We start from the raw sequence: 21,947 nt of genomic DNA on the forward strand, positions 1-21,947 counted from the left end.
CTCCCTCCTTTTCTAAAAAGTGAGGTTACATTAGCTACCCTCCAATCCATAGGAACTGATCCAGAGTCAATGGAATGTTAGAAAATGACCACCAATGCATCCACTATTTCTAGGGCCACTTTCTTAAGTACTCTGGGATGCAGACTATCAGGCCCTGGGGATTTATCGGCCTTCAATCCCTTCAATTTCCCTAACACCATTTCCTGACTAATAAGGATTTCCCTCAGTTCCCCCTTCTCGCTAGACCCTCGGTCCCCTAGTATTTTCGGGAGGTTATTCGTGTCTTCCTTAGTGAAGACAGAACCAAAGTATTTGTTCAATTGGTCTGCTATTTCCTTTTCCCCATTATGAATTCACCTGATTCTGACTGCAAGGGACCTACATTAGTCTTCACTAATCTTTTTCTCTTCACATATTTATAGAAGCTTTTGCAGTCAGTTTTTATGTTCCCAGCAAGCTTACTCTCATACTTTATTTTCCCCCTCCTAAACCCTTCGTCCTCCTCTGCTGAATTCTAAATTTCTCTCAGTCCTCAGGTTTGTTGCTTTTCTGGTCAATTTATCTGCCATTTCCTTGGATTTAACACTTCCCCTAATTTCCCTTGTTAGCCACGGTTCAGCCACCTTCCTTTTTTTATTCTTATGCCACACAGGGATGTACAATTGTTCTAGTTCATCCATGTGATATTTAAATGGCAGCCATTGTGTATCCACCGTCAACCCTTTAAGTATCATTCTCCAGTTTCCAGTTTTGGATGTCTGGAGTCATCCACACATGCCCAGAAGAGGGAGAGAGATCGAGAGAGGATAGAAAGAGAGAGGGGAGGAAGACAGAGACAGAGAGGATAGAGAAAAGAGAGAGAGAGAGATAGGGAGAGCGGCATGTCTGAGAGTGATGGAAGTCTTAGACGTGTGGCGACAGGGAGGAAGAGGTACAAACTGCTTTTGGATGAGGCCCTCGTGGTGGAGGTGCACTCCCAGTGGGCCCAATTTACCAGGGGTGAGCGTGGTGGGAAACCAGCACCACGGGCATACCGTAAATTATGGAGTGACATCGCCGCTGTCGTCTCGTCTGCATCCCATGAAACCAGGGGACCCGACCGGTGCAGCAAATGCTGAAACAGCCTTGTGGCTTCAGCAAGAGTAAGTATGATTTTTAACTGTAATGATGCCAAGTCGAAGTAGAATTATAATGATCATAGTCAATCTCCTGAATTGAATGTAAGCTTTTAATTCGAACATATATAAGATATATCATCCCTGCTAGGAGCTGCACATGGCTATGAACCTGTGCCCTTTTGAAGTCTGTCTGACTGCTGTCACTTACACAGGGACCCAGCATGGACTGGGTGAGAGCTGGCTTTGCTCACTGGACATTTGTGGACATTAGCTACTGTCATTGCTGAGTTCAATGTAGATTGTATTCGAGAGAAATGTCTGCGTCAAGCATTCACTCCTAAACACACCGATCTTTGTTATAACTGTGCATCAATTGTGGATGTCATGTATGTAGACCATGTATACTAACTATATAGTCACATAAGGTGTGCCACCAGAGGGCACTGCGTTGGGAGACCTGAGGGTCACCTGCATAGGTGTGCATGGGCCAGTATAAAAGGCTGCCCACCATGCTTGTGCTTCACTCTGGAGTTACAATAAATGGGACTAAGGTCACAACAGCTCAAGTACAATACTCGACCTTGTGGAGTCATTCATAAGAGTATTAAAGACATAACAACTGGCGACGAGATTACGAACTTTCACACAAAAATTATAACATTGCTGCATTAGAAACGTTCTCAGAGGGTGAAGATTGGGAAGCCTTTACATAGCGGCTCGACCAATATTTCGTAGCAAACGACCTGGTAGGCGATGATCCGGCCACACTGACATATAAGCGCAGAGCTATCCTGTTGACCAGTTGTGGGCCCGCGGTCTACGGCCTTGTCAGGGACATGCTTGCACCAGAGAAAACAATGACCAAGTCATACGTGGAGCTGAAAGTGCTAATTCGGGACCAACTCAAACCGAAGGAAAGCATCGTCACGGCCAGGCATCGATTTTATGCACACCGCCGCCCCAAGGGCTAGGAAATCGCGAAGTACACTGCCGACCTCAGGAGGCTGGCAGGACCGTGTGAATTCTGCGCAGCCCTCGTTGATGCATTCTGGGACGCCTTCGTAATTGGCATCGGTCATGAGGCTCTTCTTCACAGGCTACTGTCTGCCGAAACCACTGTCACTCTGCAGAAGGCCATCAGCATCAGACAGGCGTTCATGACCTCAAGCTGCAGCTCCAAGCAGATGATGACTCACTCTCAGGACTCAAACCCGGCAAGTACTGTAAATAGAATGACCCCTTTCACAGGCAGAACTGTTGAATGTGAATCTGCCTAGGGCAGAGCATACAGGCCCCCGAGGCCTTTACCTCAGATTCCGCTGAGGGGTAATCACAGGGCTCATCAGTGTCAGTTCAGAGACTATGTGTGTAAATGCTGCAGCACAAAGGGCCACCTCCAGCGAATGTGTAAAAGAACTGTGATTCACAACATGGAAGGGGAGTCAGCAGATGGTTGTGAATCCAGCACGGATTATGAGGAGATGGTTAGAGAGGCAGCTCAGTCCCAGGGCGAAATTTATGGAGTATATACCTGCACCACAGATTGTCCTCCAGTGATAAGGGAAGTCGAGATAAATGGCGTTCCAGTCTTCATGGAAGTGGACATGGGGGCGAGTCAGTCAGTAATGAAGGAAGCCTTTGAGACGCTATGGAACAATCAAGCTGAACGACCCAAGCTGGTCCCGGTTCAGGCAAAGCTGCGTACTTACACCAAGGAACTGATATCAGTTGTTGGTAGTGCAGATGTAAGTATATCCCATGATGGCGCGGTGCACAATTTACCATTGTGGATTGTTTCAGGTGATGGACCAATACTACTTGGAAGAAGGTGGAGGGGAAGATTCATTGGAACTGGGAAGATTTCATCCCTCCAGCGATCAACGTCCCCCGTGCTCAGAGGCAGAGCAAGCTCCCACCTTCAGTTGGACCAGGCACCGGAGAGCAGATCCATGCACGACCTGAACGCACTTTCCCGGTTTCAGTGGCAGGACTCCTGGGGAGGAAGATTGGATCTGAGGGCGCCTTACCAGCTTCAGTGGCAGAATCCCTGGGAAAGGAGGTCGCGGCAGTCAACATCATGGACAGGGAAAAGATGGCGTCCAAACCACGAGGTGCAGCGCTAATGGATGCAGGAAGAATGTTCCCAATGTTGGGGAAGTCCAGAACCAGAGGTCACAGTCTAAGGATAAGGGGTAAGCCATTTAGAACCGAGATGCGGAGGAACTTCTTCACCCAGAGAGTGGTGAACCTGTGGAATTCTCTACCACAGAAAGTTGTTGAGGCCAATTCACTAAATATATTCAAAAAGGAGTTAGATGAGGTCCTTACTACTCGGGGGATCAAGGGGTATGGCGAGAAAGCAGGAATGGGGTACTGAAGTTGAATGTTCAGCCATGAACTCATTGAATGGCGGTGCAGGCTAGAAGGGCCGAATGGCCTACTCCTGCACCTATTTTCTATGTTTCTATGTTTCTATGAGCAACGACATGTGGTTCCACGCAAGGAAAACGATTGGGGTAAAAGTAGTAAGACCATTTTAAAGGAGGCCAGCAACCCGCCATTTTTGAATGAACTGCTTGAAATTGGTAACCAATGTAAAAGTCCAGCTGTAATGAGCAAAATGTTGTTGAGTGATGTCGGGTGCAAATTGCAATCAGCCAATGTAGCGGGCATACACCTAACGGTCGTATACAGGTGCAGCGGGCTACCCAATGCTGTAGCCTGCGTCCCCAGGACCAGAACGATGTATCATAAAGTGTCCCGACAGCTGACAGAAGTAGACAAGCCACAGAGTAAACGATCCCCGGAGAGCGGTAGCGATACCCTGCCTCAGATCGGTTTAACATTGCAGGCACCCGATGGCATGAACCGCCATGGGCCAAAAACAGTAAACTGCGCCTATGCTCATAGTTGGCTACCGTCGCCCACCATCCGGGTGGAAAAGGCTCAGCCCACAAACCCAGTCGCCACCACGGCAATGTCCCAAGAGCAAAGGGTCACCCGCAATGGCTCCTCTGAACGGGACCTGGACCAGCCAGGATCCCAAACTAGAGAGTGCTCACAACGGTGCCCTCAAGGAAAGCGAGTCAGCAGTTCCCTGTGAACTGCTAGACAAGACGAGGCAGCCCCACCGTCGCTTAGACGAATTGCTCACTCGCTCAGACCGCTTCCCAGGGAGCAAAAGCGACACTGTACAAACGAAAAGGACAGGGAGGTCACAGACACATCAGCTGTCTTTGGGCCTGCCCGGCACCAGGAGTAATGGCAAGAGCCCTGAGCTTCAGCAACTCGAGCAAAATGAGCTCACCTCGCCCACAGACCCACTAGCATGGGGTGCTGCGTCGCCACCAGACGACCCGGATCTCATCCAGCTGTGCTGGAACGAGACTGTCCTTGTGTACCTGTACTGATCATGTAAATGTACCACACAAAAAGAAACACAACTGTAATCCACCCAACAAATGTACCAAGATGTAAATGTAAAACCCATGTGATGAACTTGAATGCAACTTGCATTTAATGGGCCATTAACATGATCTCTGTGTGGGGGGGAGAATGGAGTTGTCATGGACTCACAACCAGAAACCACGGGGACCTCCACTGGCAACAAATCTCACTACCAACCCATCCAAGCTAGAAGCAACTCTCTAATGGTCAACCAGGAAGAGCAAAGCCCAGGTCACCATCAATGAATGAGTCAATTTGCATTAAAGACTTGGGGGGAAGTGATGTTATGTATGTAGACCATGTATACTAACTGTATATTCACATAAGGTGCGCCACAAGAGGGCACTGCGGTGGGAGACCTGAGGGCCACCTGCATAGGTGTGCAGGGCTCAGTATAAAAGGCTGCCCACCATGCTTGTGCCTCACTCTGGAGTTACAATAAATGGGACTAAGATCACAACAGCTCAAGTACAATACCAGACCCCGTTGAGTCATTCATAATAGTATTAAAGACATAACAGTGGTCACAAACCCTATTAGCATATAACGTTGGAACCTGTTGTCTATAAATGATAGAACCTAGTCAAGTGGCTTATGCCATGCCCTCTTCATGTTTTCAGAGGAAGAAAGCTCATAATCTTTCCCAGCGGAGGCGCAGTGGAGGAGGCCCTCCTGTAATACAGACACTCACTGATGGGGTAATGGATACAGTCAATGGTGGCCTTCGGTGGGGATTTGGATGGATACTTGAAGGAGAAAAAATTGCAGGAATATGTAAAAGAGCGAGAGTGTGGGACTGACTGGATTGCTCGTCGAAGCAGCCGGCGCAGGCTTGATGGACCAGCCAACACTGCGATATGTGGAATGTGCTGCAGCACTAGTGGGGGCCCAAAGTCGCGCTGTCACCACCCGTGGTGTTGCCGGACCCTCCCATGCGCCACGTGAGTAATGTGTCAAGCAGTGTTAAAATAATGTTACATCATTTCATTATAAAAGACTAGACGAGTGATGTACTGTTATGCATGCAGCCTCTCTGCTACTCTGTGCTACTCTCATGTTGACATCATCATCATCATAGGCAGTCCCTCGACCAAGGATGACTTGCTTCCACATGGGTTGACAGATGTTTCAATGAAGGACTCGATATTCCAGTCCTGAACTCCAATTGAAGGAGTGGAAGATGCCTGTGCGTGGATTTTTTTAACGTGTGGTGACCATTGCACATCAGCCACCACACGAGCTTGACAGACCTTGGCCTTTATTCAGTGGCAAGGGTTAGCCAGGACGACTGGAGACCTGCTCTGCTGCACATACCGAGTGCGCACACATATCGCAGTGTTGGCTGGCCCGTGACCCCCATAGTAGGACACAGAAGAAGGCCATTCGGTCCATCAAGCCTGCGCCGGCTGCTTCGACGAGCAATCCAGTCAGTCCCACACTCTCGCTCTTTTACATATTCCTGCAATTTTTTCTCCTTCAAGTATCCATCCAAATCCCCACCGAAGGCCACCATTGACTGTATCCATTACCCCATCAGGCAGTGCACTCCAAATTCCAACCAGTCGTAGCATATACATTTTGTTTTCTCATGCCATCTCTGGTTCTTTTGCCAATCACCGTAAATCTGTGCCCTCTGGTCACCGATCCCCCAGCCACTGGAAACAGCTTGTCATCATCCACTCTACCCGTAATGATTTTGAGCACCTCCATCAAATCTCCCCAGCCCTCTTCACTCCAAGAAGAACAACCCCAGCCTCTCTAGTCTCCCCACGCAACCAATCCCTCATCCCTGGAACCATTCTAGTAAATCTCATCTGTACCCTCGCCAAAGCCTTCTTTACAGCATTGAAGAACTACAATGCAAGCTTATTGGGGTGATACAAAGGATGAAAAGGTACAATTACAATGAGACTCAACACTTGAGGCCAAATTAATCTCGGCCATTTAAGAGGGAACTAAAAGGTGGAAGAGGAAAATTATTAAAGGGAGATGACTTTATTGTAGTGTAGATAACTTTATTATTGAGCTACTGCCGGCACATGTTGACAACATAAGCACAGAAGAACATAAGAGCATAAGAGCAGGCCATCTGGCCATCTGTCCCCTTCTCTGATATATTAATATGTAACGTCTCTCGCTCACATTTATTGGAGTAGTGCTGCTCCTCCTATGTATGCCAGCGCAGCGCTCCAATCCCTTCTGGTCTAATAAGCTCAATTTTGTTTTGCAGGACTCCCAGTTCCAGAGGCGCCAGTGGAGGACACACCCTCACATGCAACTACCCCATTGCATGTGTCATTCACCACGGGTGGTAAAGAGGAGACCACCGAGCCAGAGGAGGAGGAAATCCTGCAGACAGAGGAGGATGCCTTGCATCCAGAAGGCATTTGACAAGGTGCCACATAAAAGGTTACTGCACAAGATAAAAGTTCACGAGGTTGGGGGTAATATATTAGCATGGATAGAGGATTGGCCAACTAACAGAGCATAGAGAGTCGGGATAAATGGTTCATTCTCTGGTTGGCAACCAGTAACTAGTGGGGTGTTGCAGGGATCAGTGCTGTGACCCCAACTATTTACAATCTATATTAATGACTTGGAGGAAGGGACTCATTGTAACGTAGCCAAGTTTGCCAACGATACAAAGATGGGAGGAAAAGCAATGTGTGAGGAGGACACAAAAAATCTGCAAAAGGACATCGTCAGGTTAAGAGACTGGGCAAAAATTTGGTAGATGGAGTATAGTGTTGGAAAGTGTGAGGTCATGCACTTTGGCAGAAAAAAAATCAAAGAGCAAGTTATTATTTAAATGGAGAAAGATTACAAAGTGCCGCAGTACAGCGGGACCTGGGGGTACTTGTACATGAAACACAAAAGAATAGTATGCAGGTACAGCAAGTAATCAGGAAGGCCATTGGTATCTTGGCCTTTATTGCAAAGGGGATGGAGTATAAAAGCAGGGCTGTCTTGCTACAGCTATATGTCATGTATGTACTTTTGGGATCACTAGCCACTAGTTGGCATCACTGTTGGAGGCCATTGGGCTGCATGCACGTGTGTTCAGCCCAAGTATAAAAGGCCAGCTATTTTGTATGTTAGTCACTTTGGGCCTTAATAAAGCAGAGCCAAGATCATACCTCTTGGAGTTAAACAGTACTCAGTCTGACAGTTATTGCATACACAACATTTGGCAATGAGGATGGGATTTGAGCCCACGCGTGCAGAGCACAATGGATTGTTGGAACGATTCATGGAAGGAGAATATTGAGCAAACTTTATGAGCCGTTTGAGCCAGTTCTTTGTGGCCAACAAAATGGAGGAGGTCGGCGACGCAGATCGGCGCCGGGTGGTGTTCCTCACAGTTTGCGGTCCAAAATTTTATGGTTTGATAAAGAATCTATTCCTGCCTGTGAGTCCAACAGAGAATTGTGTACACTGGTGCAGGACCACCTTAAGCCAGACGAAGGCATCATTATCTCGGGATACAGATTTGGACAGCACGTTCTGCTTGCCCATTAGATGCAGGTTTGAACGGGACTGACCTTACATGTTTGATACCATTGAGTTTCATGAACTCTTGAAACTCAATGGTATCAAACATGTAAGGTCAGCACCATTCAAACCTGCATCCAATGGGCAAGCAGAACGTGCTGTCCAAATCATAAAGCAAAGTGTGAAACGAGTAACCCAAGGGGCACTGCAGACCTGCCTGTCATGCATACTGCTTAGTTACAGGACAAGACCACACACGCTTACCGGGGTCTCGCCTGCTGAACTAATGACGAAGAGAGGTCTTAAGACCAAGCTATCTCTTGTACACCCTGACTTGAATAATCATGTTGAATATCGAAGACGAAGTCAGCAAGGGTATCACGATTGCGCAGCTGTGTCACGTGATATTTCTGAGACTTACATGCATTAACACGCATAAAGGACTGTTTATTTATCACAAGTGCCCTTTTGGAGTTCGCTCGGCTGCAGCAATATTTCAGAGAAACATGGAGAGTCTACTGAAGTCTGTTCCCAGAACTGTCGTGTTCCAAGATGACATCCTGATCACAGGTCGTGACTCCGAGGAACATTTGAACAACCTGGAAGAGGTTCTACATTGTCTGGACAAAGTGGAACTCAGACTGAAACATAGAAACATAAAAAGTAGGTGCAGGAATAGGCCATTTGGCCCTTCGAGCCTGCACCACCATTCAATATGATCATGATCATGCAACTTCAGTACCCCATTCCTGCTTTCTCTCCGTACCCCTTGATCCTTTTAGCCGTAAGGGCCACATCTAACTCCCTTTTGAAAATAGCTAACGAACTGACCTCAACAACTTTCTGTGGTAGAGAATTCCACAGGTTCAAAATTCTCTGAGTGAAGAAGTTTCTCCTCATCTTAGTCCTAAATGGCTTACCCCTTATCCTTAGACTGTGACCCCCTGGTTCTGGACTTCCCAACATCAAGAACATTCTTCCTGCATCTAACCTGTCCAATCCCGTAAGAATCTTATATGTTTCTATGAGATCCCCTCTCATTCTAAATTGCAGTGAATATAAGCCTAGTCAATCCAGTCTTTCTTCATATGTCAGTCCTGCCATCCCGGGAATCAGTCAGTTGAACCTTCGCTGCACTCCCTCTATAGCAAGAATGTCCTTCCTCAGATTAGGAGAAGAAAACTGCACACAATATTCCAGGTGTGGTCTCACCAAGGCCCTGTACAACTGCAGTAAGATCTCCCTGCTCCTATACTCAAATCCCCTCGTGATGAAGGCCAGCATGTCATTTGCCTTCTTCACCAACTGCTGTACCTGCATGCCTACCTTCAATGACTGATGTACCATGACACCCAGGTCTTGTTGCACCTCCCCTTTTACTAATCTGTCACCATTCAGCGAATAATCTGCCTTCCTGTTTTTGCAACCAAAGTGGATAACCTCACACTTATCCACATGATACTGCATCTGCCATGCATTTGCCCATTCACCTAACCTGTCCAAGTCCCCCTGCAGCCTCCTAGCATTCTCCCTGCAGCTCGCACTGCCACCCAGCTTAGTGTCATCTGCAAACTTGGAGATATTACATTCAATTCCTTCGTCTAAATCCTTAATGTATATTGTAAATAGCTGGGGTCCCCACTTGTCACTGCCTCCCATTCTGAAAAGGACCCGTTTATTCCGACTCTTTGCTTCCTGTCTGCCAAACAGTTCTCTATCCACGTCAATACGTTACCCCCAATACCATGTGCCTTAATTTTGCACACTAATCTTTTGTGTGGGACCTTGTCAAAAGCCTTTTGAAAGTCCAAATACACCACATCCACAGGTTCTCCCTTATCCACTCTACTAGTTACATCCTCAAAAAATTCTAGAAGATTTGTCAAGCATGATTTCCCTTTCATTAATCCATGCTGACTTGGACCGATCCTGTCACTGCTTTACAAATGTGCTGCTATTACATCTTTAATAATTGATTCCAACATTTTCCCCACTACCAATGTCAGGCTAACCGGTCTATAATTCCCTGTTTTCCCTCTCGCTCCTTTTTTAAAAAGTTGGTTTACATTAGCTACCCTCCAATCCATCGGAACTGAAGGCCAGTGTGCAATAGAATGTTGGAAAATGACTACTAATGCATCCACTATTTCTAGGGCCACTTCCTTAAGTACTCTGTGATGCAGACTATCAGGCTCTGGGGATTTATTGGTCTTCTGTCCCTTCAATTTCTCAACACCATTTCCTGACTAATAAGGATTTCCCTTAGTTCCCCCTTCTTGCTCGACCATCGGTCCCCTAGTATTTTTGGGAGGTTATTCGTGACTTTCTTAGTGAAGACAGAACCAAAATATTTGTTCAGTTGGTCTGCCATTTCCTTGGTCCCCATTATGAATTCCCCTGATTCTGACTGCAAGGGATCTATATTAGTCTTCACTAATCTTTTTCTCTTCACATCTCTATAGAAGCTTTTGCAGTCAGTCTTTATGTTCCCTGCAAGCTTACTCTCATACTCTATTTTCCCCCTCCTAATTAAACCCTTAGTCCTCCTCTGCTGAATTCTAAATTTCTCCCAGTCCTCAGGTTTGCTGCTTTTTCTGGCCAATTTATATGCCTCTTCCTTGGCTTTAACACTTTCCCTAATTTCCCTTGTTAGCCACAGTTGAGCCACCTTATCTTTTTTATTCTTACGCCACACAGGAATGTACAATTATTGTAGTTCATCCATCTGATATTTAAATGTCTGCCATTGCCTATCCACCATCAACCCTTTAAGTATCATTCTCCAGCCTATCCTAGCCAATTCACGTCTCATACAGTCGAAGTTTCCTTTCTTTAAGTTCAGGATCCTAGTCTCTGAATTAACTGTGTCACTCTCCATTTTAATGAAGTGAGTCTTCATAGCACCAGAAATCGAATTCCTGGGGAGCAAAATTGCTGCTGACGGCATCAGGTCCACGGACGCGAAAACCAAGTCCATCAAGAATGCACCCAAGCTGCAGGATGTGACGGATCTGCATTCGTTCCTGGGTCTACTCAACTACTTTGGTAACTTCCTACTTAAATTGAGCACCTTATTAGAACTAATGCACATGCTGCTAAGAAAAGACGACAACTGGGTGTGGTGTGCATCTCAAGACAGAGCTTTTGAGAAAGCCACTAATCTGCTTTGCTCTATCAAGCTGCTGGTACATTATGACCCATGTAAACATTTAGTATTGGCCTGTGATGCCTCGTCATATGGAATTGATTGCGTACTCCAACAAGCTAATGAATTGGGTAAACTTCAACCAGTCGCATATGCTTCAAAAAGTTTGTCCATAGCGGAAAGAGCCTACAGCATGGTAGAGAAAGAAGCACTAGCCTATGTGTATGGGGTTAAAAAGATGCATCAGTACCTGTTTGGTCTTCGGTTTGAACTGGAGACAGATCACAAGCTGCACATTTCACTGTTCTCTGCAAACAAAGGTATCAATACCAATGCTTCATGCCGCATCCAGAAGTGGGCGCTGACATTATCTGCTTATGATTATGTCATTTGCCATAGACCTGGCACCGAGAATTGTGCCGATACTTTGAGCCGTCTGTCATTGCCCACACCGGAGGTGGAAACGCCACAACCGGCGGACCTATTGTTAGTTATGGATGCTTTTGAGAGTGAAGGAACCTCTGTCACGGCTCAACAAGTTAAGACGTGGACCAGCCAGGACCCGATTTTATCGGTGGTGAAGAGTTGCATCCTCAAAGGTGATTGGTCTGCCATATCCAAGCAAATGTGCGAGAAGACCAAACCTTACATTCGTCACAAAGACAAACTGTGTATTCAGTCGGATTGTATACTGTGGGGCAATCATGTTGTTATGCCCAAGAAATAGAGAGAGAAATTTGTACTTGAGCTACATAGCACACATCCCAGCATTGTAATGATGAAAGGCATCGCCAGGTCTCATGTATGGTGGCTGGGAATTGACTCTGAGCTGGAATCATGTGTGCATCAGTGCAACACTTACATGCAGCTCAGCAAAGCACGAGCGGAATCGCCTGAGTCTGTGGTCGGGGCCGTCCAAACCATGGTCCAGGATCCACATAGACTTTGCCGGTCCCTTCCTGGGGAAGATGTTTTTGGTTGTGGTGGATGCATATTCGAAGTGGATACAGTGTATAATCATGTCATCCAGCACATCCCCAGCTACCATTGAGAATCTCAGTGCCATGTTCGTGACACATGGTCTGCCTGACATTGTTGTTAGCGACAATGGATCGTGCTTCAAGAGTTCATGAAGCTCAATGGTATAAAACATGTAAGGTCAGCACCATTCAAACCTGCATCAATGGGCAAGCAGAACGTGCTGTCCAAATCATAAAACAGAGTATGAAACAAGTAACCCAAGGGTCACTGCAGACCTGCCTGTCATACATACTGCTTAGTTACAGGACAGGACCACACACGCTTACCGGGGTCTCGCCTGCTGAACTAATGATGAAGAGAGGTCTTAAGACTAAAAAACTATCTCTTGTACATCCTGACTTGAATAATCATGTTTAATATAGAAGACAAAGTCAGCAAGGATATCACGATCAAGCAACTGTGTCATGCGATAATTCTGTAAATGATCCTGTATATGTTTTGAATTATGGTCAAGGTCCTAAGTACTGTCATGGCCAAGGAGGGCAATAGAGTATTTATTGCCAAGCTCAAAAATGGACAAAGATGCAGGAAACATATGGATCAGACAAAGCTGCGGCACACAGACGAATCGGAACAGTCGAAGGAAGAGTCAATCAACGACAAACCAACCTACTCCCAGTCATCAGGACTCAGTGGTCATCAATGAATTGGGACTTTCAATCACTGACATGTTCAATGAAAATGGACTTTCAATCCCTGACATGGCCAATGCCACTCCCACTAGGTCAGCCACCAGTCACAACAGACTCTGAACACTCACCCAATGCTGGAGTTGAATAGAGAGGGTCAACCCGGGAGCGTAAAACACCGGACCGTCTCAATTTGTAACAGTCTGTGTTACTATCTCAGAGGGGGGTATTGTCATGTACGTACTTTTGGGATCACTAGCCACTAGATGGCGTCACTGTTGGAGGCCATTGGGCTGCACGCACGTGTGTACAGCCCAAGTATAAAAGGCCAGTCATTTTGTATGTTAGTCACTTTGGGCCTTAATAAAGCAGAGCCAAGATCATACCTCTTGGAGTTAAACAGTACTCAGTCTGACAGTTATTGCATTGACAACACTATACAAGGTATTGGTGAGGCCACACCTGGAATACTGCGTGCAGTTTTGGTTTCCATATTTATGAAAGGATATACTTGCTTTGGAGGCAGTTCAGAGAAGGTTCACTAGGTTGATTCCAGAGATGACGGGGTTGACATGAGTAAAGATTGAGTAGGTTGGGCCTCTACTCATTGGAATTCAGAAAAATGAGAGGTAATATTATCGAAAAGTATAAGATTATGAGGGGGCTTGACAAGTTGGATGCAGAGAGGATGTTTCCACTGATGGGGAGACTAGGACTAGAGGACATGATCTTAGAATAAGGGGCTGCCCATTTAAAACAGAGATGAGGAGGAATTTCTTCTCTCAGAGGGTTGTAATTCTGGAATTCGCTGCCTCAGAGAGCTGTGGAAGCTGGGACATTGAACAAATTTAAGACAGTTTCTTAAACGATAAGGGGATAAGGGGTTATGGGGAGCGGGCGGGGTTGTGGACCTGAGTCCATGATCAGATCAGCTATGATCTTATCGAATGGCAGAGCAGGCTCTAGGGGCCATATGTCCTACTCCTGTTCCTATTTCTTATGTTCTTATGTTCTTATTATCCCTCTGTCTGTTGAACCTGCGGACACGACGGTGATTCCCACCAAAGTGGTACCCGCAACAAACGGCATGGAGTTGGCGACGCCAAAGCGCACATTGGTGGTATTGCAGACCCCACAAAGACCGGGTCAGCGGCTTGAGCAAAGGCCTACCCTGGACAAGCGCAGAGACAGGCTGGTAAGACTGCATGAGGAGTCTGTCGCGATCCAGCATGAGCAGCTCCAGGTGTTTGTGGGGTTGACTGAAGAATTCTCCCGGGTGTCTGCTCGGCAAGCAGAGGCGATGCAGCAGATAATGCACAAGATCCGTCAAATTACCGCCTCCTCCCATGCATTGCGGCATGCGTTCTTGGAGGCACATGGTGCTGCACCCCAAGGTCCTGTGACCACAAGCACCAGCACACAGGCGGGTCTGGAGGAAGCCCCACCTCCTGACTCGAAAGGCGATCCCGCTGTTTTGTCCTCCCCTCCAACAGCCCGCTAACAGGTGATCGTGACACCACATTCCTCACCACGGCAGGAAGTCTTGCCATTGCCCACTGAACATCTGCTTCGTAGCAGTACCCGGGGACCAAAATAAGTGGGCGAGGTAAGGAAACAGTTGGGTGCAGGATCTGGAGGGAAACATGGCCGCAGGCAGGAGTGGGGTGCAATGTTTTTTATATTGTACATATTGTTCACATTGTTCATTGTTGGTGTTTTTATTGCTGTTTCACTGTTGGGGTGTGGGTGGCGGGGTGGTGGGAGGGTGTTTCTGTGTTTGTTATTTAAAAATAACGTTCAAGAGTTATTATTTTATTAAAACAATTTTATTTCGCTTTACAATTGGTGTGCAGTGTCTTCTAATAACGTACGTTTTAATAAACCATGAATGCAACAGTTGTGAAACAATGGCCAGGCCGGACCAAGTAAGAATGAAACGTCACTTATTAATATAAATATAATAAAATGTCTAATTGTCAGTCTAACTATCTTTAAAAGACCCTTACGTAATTAACAAACTATCTAAGGTCCTGTTTAAACAGCCTCCTCTGTTTCTGCGACTTTCAAAGTGCCGAGGTCTTTGAGGAAGGCCAGGGCAAAGCAACTATTCTCCAGCGATGTTCTCGCGAGCGATCAGCCCGGCGATGTACCGGCGATGTGCCAAAAGTTGCACTGGCCGATGTGCAGGCGATCACCTCAGCGATCACCTCAGTGATGTGAGCCGAAAGCTTGGGGGCTAATTCTCCGGCGATGTTGCAGCCCAACTTGGGGATACTTGTGCATGAAACACAAAAGGATAGTATGCAGGTACAGCAAGTGATCAGGAAGGCCAATTATATCTTGGCCTTTATTGCAAAGGGGATGGAGTGTAAAAGCAGGCAAGTCTTGCTACAGCTATATAAGGCCACACCTGGAAAACTGCGTGCAGTTTTGGTTTCCATATTTACGAGAGGATATACTTGCTTTGGAGGCAGTTCAGAGAAGGTTCACTAGGTTGATTCCGGGGATGAGAGGGTTGACTTATGAGGAAAGATTGAGTAGGTTGGGCCTCTACTCATTGGAATTCAGAAGAATGAGAGGTGATCTTATCGAAAAGTATAAGATTATGAGGGGGCTTGACAAGGTGGATGCAGAGAGGATGTTTCCACTGATGGGGGAGAGTAGAACTAGAGGGCATGATCTTAGAATAAGGGGCCGCCCATTTAAAACAGAGATGAGGAGAAATTTCTTCTCTCAGAGGGTTGTAAATCTGTGGAATTCGCTACCTCAGAGAGCTGTGGAAGCTGGGACATTGAATAAATTTAAGACAGAAATAGACAGTTTCTTAAACGATAAGGGGATAAGGGGTTATGGGGAGTGGGCGGGAAGTGGAGCTGAGTCCATGATCAGATTAGCCATGATCTTATTGAATGGCGGTTAGGCTCGAGGGGCCATATGGCCTACACCTGTTCCTATTTCTTATGTTCTTACATCATTTTCCACTTTTTGGTCAAAATGGGTGATACCAGGCCGTTTGGGCGATATATGGGCACTAGCCCAGCGACGTGAAGTGGAAACTCTAGCCATATGTATTTCTACAGATAGGACCACCTATTATTAGTTTAGTTTCTCTGAAGAAGGAAAGCACACGATCACAATGACATCACCAAACAGAAATGTAGTGAAATAATACTTGCAGCTTTAGGATAGCACACAGCCATTTTTTACAGCGACAACAATAACAACTTGTATTTATAATAATAACTGATTTATATAACACCTTTAACGTAATAAAATGTTGCAAGGAGCTTCACAGCAGTGTTACAAGACAAAACAGTTAAATTTGACAAGAAGAAATGAAGGCAGATGACCAAATGTTTGGTTAAAGAGGTAGGTTTTAAGGAGCGTCTTAAAGCAGGAAATAAAGGTAGAGAGGCGGCGAATTTTAAGGAGGGAGTTCCAGAGCTTAGGGCCCAAACAGCTGAAGGCATGGCCACTGATGGTTGAGCAGTTATAATGAGGATGTTCAAGAGGGCAGAATTAGAGGAGTGCAGACATCTTGTGGGGTTGTAGGGATGAAAAAGATTACAGAGATAGGAAGGGGCAAGGCCATGGAGTGATTTGTAAACAAGGATGTGAATTTTGAAATCGCTGTTTAACCGGGAGCCAATGTAAATCAGAAAGCAATGGGGTGATGGGTGATCATGACTTGGTATGAGTTAGGACACGGGCTGCTGAGTTTTGGATGACCTCAGATTACGTAGTGTAGAATGTGGGAGGCTAGTCAGGAATGCGTTGGAGCAGTCAAGTCCAGAGGTGACAAAGGCATGAATGAGGGTTTCAGCTGCAGAAGAGCTGAGGCAAGGCTGGAAGCGGGTAATGTTACTGAGGTGGAAAAAGGCGGTTTTAGTTGTGCCATGGATAAGTGGCTGGAAACTAATTTCAGGGTTAAATATGACACCTAGGTTGCGAACAGTCTTGTTCACCCTCAGATTTGTGCTAAGGAGAGGGATGGAGTCAGTGGTTAGGAACACAGTTTGTGGTGGGGACCAAAGATAATTGCTTCGGTCTTCCCAATATTTAATTGGAGAAAATTTCTGCTCATCCAGTACTGGATGTTGGACAAGCAATCTGACAATTTAGATGCCAAACAGGGGTCGAGAGAAGTGGTGGAGACGTAGAGCTGGTTGTCATCAGCATACATATTAAAACTGACTCCGTGTTTTCCGATGATATCGCCAAGGGGCAGCCTATAGATGAAAAATAAGAGGGGGCTAAGGACAGACCGTTGGGGGACACCAGAGGTAACTGTTATGTATGTAAACCTGTAAATACCATGTTTAACCACCAGAGGGCTTATCCCTTGGAGTACCAAGGAATCCCACAATCCCTTGGGAGCACCTGTATATAAGGAGGCCTCACAGGCTGGAGAGGCACTCTGAGATCTGTAATAAAGGACTATGGTCACACCTTACTTTGAGCTTGCAGTATCTGGTCTGACTCTTTATTCAAGATATAACAACTGGCAACGAGATACAAATGATGAATCACACCGCAACAATGCAGAAAACTGTGGGCATCCTGGAGAAATTTTCAGATGGAGATGATTGGGAGACCTTCGTGGAGAGACTCGACCAATACTTCGTGGCCAACGAGCTGGAAGGTGAAGTGAACGCTGCCAAACGAAGGGCTATCCTCCTCACTATTTGCGGGGCATCAACATATGGCCTCATGAAATATTTGCTCGCTCCAGCGAAACCCACAGACAAGTCATACGATGAGTTGTGCACACTGGTCCGGGAGCATCTAAACACGGAGGAAAGCATTCTGATGGTGAGGTATCGATTCTACACGTACAAGAGGTCTGAAGGCCAGGCAGTGGCGAGCTACGTCGCTGAGCTATGGCGCCTTGCAGGACATTGCGAATTTGAAGGATACTTGGAGCACATGCTCAGGGACTTCTTTGTACTTGGCATTGACCATGAAGTAATACTTCGCAAACTTTTGACTGTAGAGACCCCTACCTTGAATAAAACCATAGCGATAGCCCAGGCGTTTATCGCCACCAGTGACAATACCAAACAAATTTCTCAGCACATGAGTGCTGCTGCAAGTACTGTGAACAAAGTAACGTTGTTTTCGAATTGAAAGGTACAGGGCAAGAATTACATGCCTGCAGCTGCACGTCCGCAGATAACTCAGAGTCCACTATCAAGGGTGGTGAATACAAGGCCATTAACACCTTGTTGGCGCTGAGGGGGTGATCATCGTTTCCATTCATGCCGCTTCAAAGGATATGTTTGCAAGAGCTGTGGAACAATGGGACATCTCCAATGTATGTGCAGGCGAGCTGCAAATCCTGCTAATCCTGTTGCAGAGGAGGACAGATCCATGGTGGATCACAATGAACCGGAGCCTCAGACTGAGGAGGCAGAGGTATATCGAGTGCACACATTTACCACAAAGTGTCCCTCGATAATGCTGAAGGTTGAATTAAATGGACTCCCGGTGTCCATGGAGCCAGACACGGGCGCAAGGCAGTCCATAATGAGCAAAAAAACTTTCAATAAATTGTGGTGCAGCAAGGCCTCAAGGCCAGCCTTGACTCCCATTCGTACTAAACTGAGAACGTACACAAAGGAACTGATTCCCGTAATCGGCAGTGCTACCGTAAAGGTCTTCAACGATGGAGTGGTGCACAAGTTACCTGGGTGGTGACGGGTGATGGCCCCATGCTGTTCGGCAGGAGCTGGCTGGGAAAGATACGCTGGAACTGGGACAACGTCCGAGCGCTTTCGTCCATCGACGACACCTCATGTGCCCAGATCCTAAACAAGTTCTCCTCGCTGTTTGAACCAGGCATCGGGAAGTTCCAAGGAGCAAAAGTGCAGATCCATTTGATTCCGGGGGTGTGACCCATCCATCACACGGCGACAGTGGTACCTTACATGATGAGAGAGAGCGTGGAGATCGAACTGGACAGGCTGCAACGAGAGGGCATCATTTCGCCGATCGAATTCAATGAGTGGGCCAGTCCGATTATTCAAATCCTCAAGGGAGACAGCACCATCAGAATCTGTGGTGATTACAAAGTAAGTATCAATCGTTTCTCACTGCAGGATCAATACCCGCTACCGAAGGCAGAGGACCTCTTTGCGATGCTGGCGGGAGGGAAAACTTTCACTGAATTGGACTTGACCTCGGTCTACATGACGCAGGAGCTGGAGGAATCATCGAAAGGTCTCACCTGCATCAACACGCACAAAGGTCTCTTCATTTACAACAGATGCCCATTTGGGATTCGATCGGCCGAGGCAATATTCCAGAGGAACATGGAAAGCTTGCTGAAGTTGGTCCCACGCACCGTGGTCTTCCAGGATGACATCTTGGTTATGGGTCGGGACACCGTCGAGCACCTGCAGAACCTGGAGCAGGTTCTTAGTCTACTTAATCGTGTGGGGCTCAGGCTAAAACGCTCGAAGTGCGTTTTCCTGGCACCTGAAGTAGAGTTCCTGGGGAGAAGACGGAGGCAATCAAGAATGCACCGAGACCACAGAACATGACGGAACTGCGGTCATTTCTAGGACTCCTGAACTATTTTGGTAACTTCTTACCGGGTCTTAGCACATTGTTAAAACCCCTGCACTCTTTACTGCATAAAGGAGATGAATGGGTATGGGGTAAAAGCCAAGAAAATGCTTTTGAGAAAGCTAGGAAGCTGATATGTTCAAACAAATTGCTTGTGTTGTACGATCATGTAAACATTTGGTACCAGCATGTGATGCGTCGATGTACGGGATCAGTTGTGTATTGCAACAAGTTAATAAATTTGGAAAATTGCAACTGGTTGCTTATGCATCCAGAAGTCTGTCTAAGGCCGAGAGAGCCTACAGTATGATTGAAAAAGAAGTGTTAGCGTGTGTTTACAGGGTAAAAAAAATGCATCAATATCTGTTCGGGCTCAAATTTGAATTGGAAACTGACCATAAGCCGCTTATATCCCTCTTTTCTGAAAGCAAGGGGATAAATATGAATGCATTGGCCCGCATCCAGAGATGGGCGCTCACATTGTCCACATACAACTACGCCATCCACCACAGGCAAGGCACAGAAAACTGTGCCAATGCTCTCAGTAGGCTGCCATTGCCCACCACAGGGGTGGAGGTGGCACAGCCCGCAGATTTAGTCATGGTAATGGAAGCATTCGAGAGTGAGCAATCACCTGTTACCGCCCAACAGATTAGAACCTGGATGAGCCAGGACCCCTTACTGTCCTTAGTAAAAAACTGCTCCACGGGAGTTGGTCGAGCGTCCTGTTGGAGATGCAGGAGGAAATAAAGCCGTACCAGCAGTCCATACAGGCAGACTGCCTCCTATGGGGTAATCAGGTAGTGGTGCCAAAAATGGGCAGGGACACTTTCATCAGTGATCTCCACAGCACCCACCCAGGCATCGTAATGATGAAAGCGATAGCTAGATCCCACATGTGGTGGCCCGGTATCGATGCAGACTTCGAGTCCTGTGTGCACAAATGTAATACATGTTTACGGTTAAGCAATGCACCCAGGGAGGCACAACTCTGTTTATGGTCCTGGCCTTCCAAACCGTGGTCCAGGGTCCATGTCGCCTATGCAGGCCCGTTCTTGGGAAAAATGTTCTTAGTGGTTATAGATGCGTACTCCAAATGGATTGAATGTGTGATAATGTCGGCAAGCACGTCCGCTGCCACCATTGAAAGCCAGGGGCCATGTTTGCCACGCATGGCCTGCCTGATGTTCTGGGTGTTGTGTAATGAGAGAGGATTAATTAGCAATCTCGTTGTGTGAGGCCCCTTGGGAAAGAGTGACCATAATATGGTGGAATTCTACATTAGGATGGAGAATGAAACAGTTAATTCAGAGACCATGGTCCAGAACTTAAAGAAGGGTAACTTTGAAGGTATGAGGCGTGAATTGGCTAGGATAGATTGGCGAATGATGCTTAAGGGGTTGACAGTGGATGGGCAATGGCAGACATTTAGAGACCGCATGGATGAACTACAACAATTGTACATCCTGTCTGGCGTAAAAATAAAAAGGGGAAGGTGGCTCAGCCGTGGCTATCAAGGGAAATCAGGGATAGTATTAAAGCCAAGTAAGTGGCATACAAATTGGCCAGAAATAGCAGCGAACCTGGGAACTGGGAGAAATTTAGAACTCAGCAGAGGAGGACAAAGGGTTTGATTAGGGCAGGGAAAATAGAGTACGAGAGGAAGCTTGCAGGGATCATTAAAATGGACTGCAAAAGCTTCTATAGATATGTAACGAGAAAAAGGTTCGTAAAGACAAACATAGGTCCCCTGCAGTCAGAATCAGTGGAAGTCATAACTGGGCACAAAGAAATGGCAGACCAATTGAACAAGTACTTTGGTTCGGTATTCATAAGGAGGACACAAACAAGCTTCTGGATATAAAGGATGTCAGAGGGTCTAGTAAGAAGGAGGAACTGAGGGAAATCCTTATTAGTCTGGAAATTGTGTTGGGGAAATTGATAGGATTGAAGGCCGAAAAAATCCCCAGGGCCTGATGGTCTGCATCCCAGAGTACTTAAGGAGGTGGCCTTGGAAATAGCGGATGCATTGACAGTCATTTTCCAACATTCCATAGACTCTGGATGGAGTGGACGGTAGCCAATGTAACCCCACTTTTTAAAAAAGGAGGGAGAGAGAAAACAGGGAATTCTAGATCGGTCAGCCTGACATCGGTCGTGGGTAAAATGATGGAATCAATTATTAAGGATGTCATAGCAGCGCATTTGGAAAGAGGTGACATGATAGGTCCAAGTCAGCATGGATTTGTGAAAGGGAAATCATGCTTGACAAATCTTCTGGAATTGTTTGAGGATGTTTCCAGTAGAGTGGACAAGGGAGAACCAGTTGATGTGGTGTATTTGGACTTTCAGAAGGCTTTCGACAAGGTCCCACACAAGAGATTAATGTGCAAAGTTAAAGCACATGGGATTGGGGGTAGTGTGCTGACGTGGATTGAGAACTGGTTGGCAGACAGGAAGCAAAGAGTAGGAGTAAATGGGTACTTTTCAGAATGGCAGGCAGTGACT

General features: G+C 46.6%; 1 long non-coding RNA gene across 1 annotated transcript in view; it reads left to right on the forward strand.

Annotated features, from left to right (window-relative positions):
* LOC139257423 (uncharacterized) overlaps positions 1-7,721 on the forward strand; it is a 79,548-nt gene extending 71,827 nt beyond the window's left edge. The window contains exons 2-3 of the long non-coding RNA XR_011592298.1: positions 5,186-5,506; positions 6,796-7,721. This is a non-coding gene — a long non-coding RNA (uncharacterized lncRNA). The remainder of the gene's footprint in view (positions 1-5,185; positions 5,507-6,795) is intronic.
* The last annotated feature ends 14,226 nt before the right edge of the window (positions 7,722-21,947 follow it).

Source organism: Pristiophorus japonicus, chromosome 3 (assembly GCF_044704955.1).
Source record: "Pristiophorus japonicus isolate sPriJap1 chromosome 3, sPriJap1.hap1, whole genome shotgun sequence".
Classification (NCBI taxonomy): Eukaryota; Metazoa; Chordata; class Chondrichthyes; family Pristiophoridae; genus Pristiophorus; species Pristiophorus japonicus.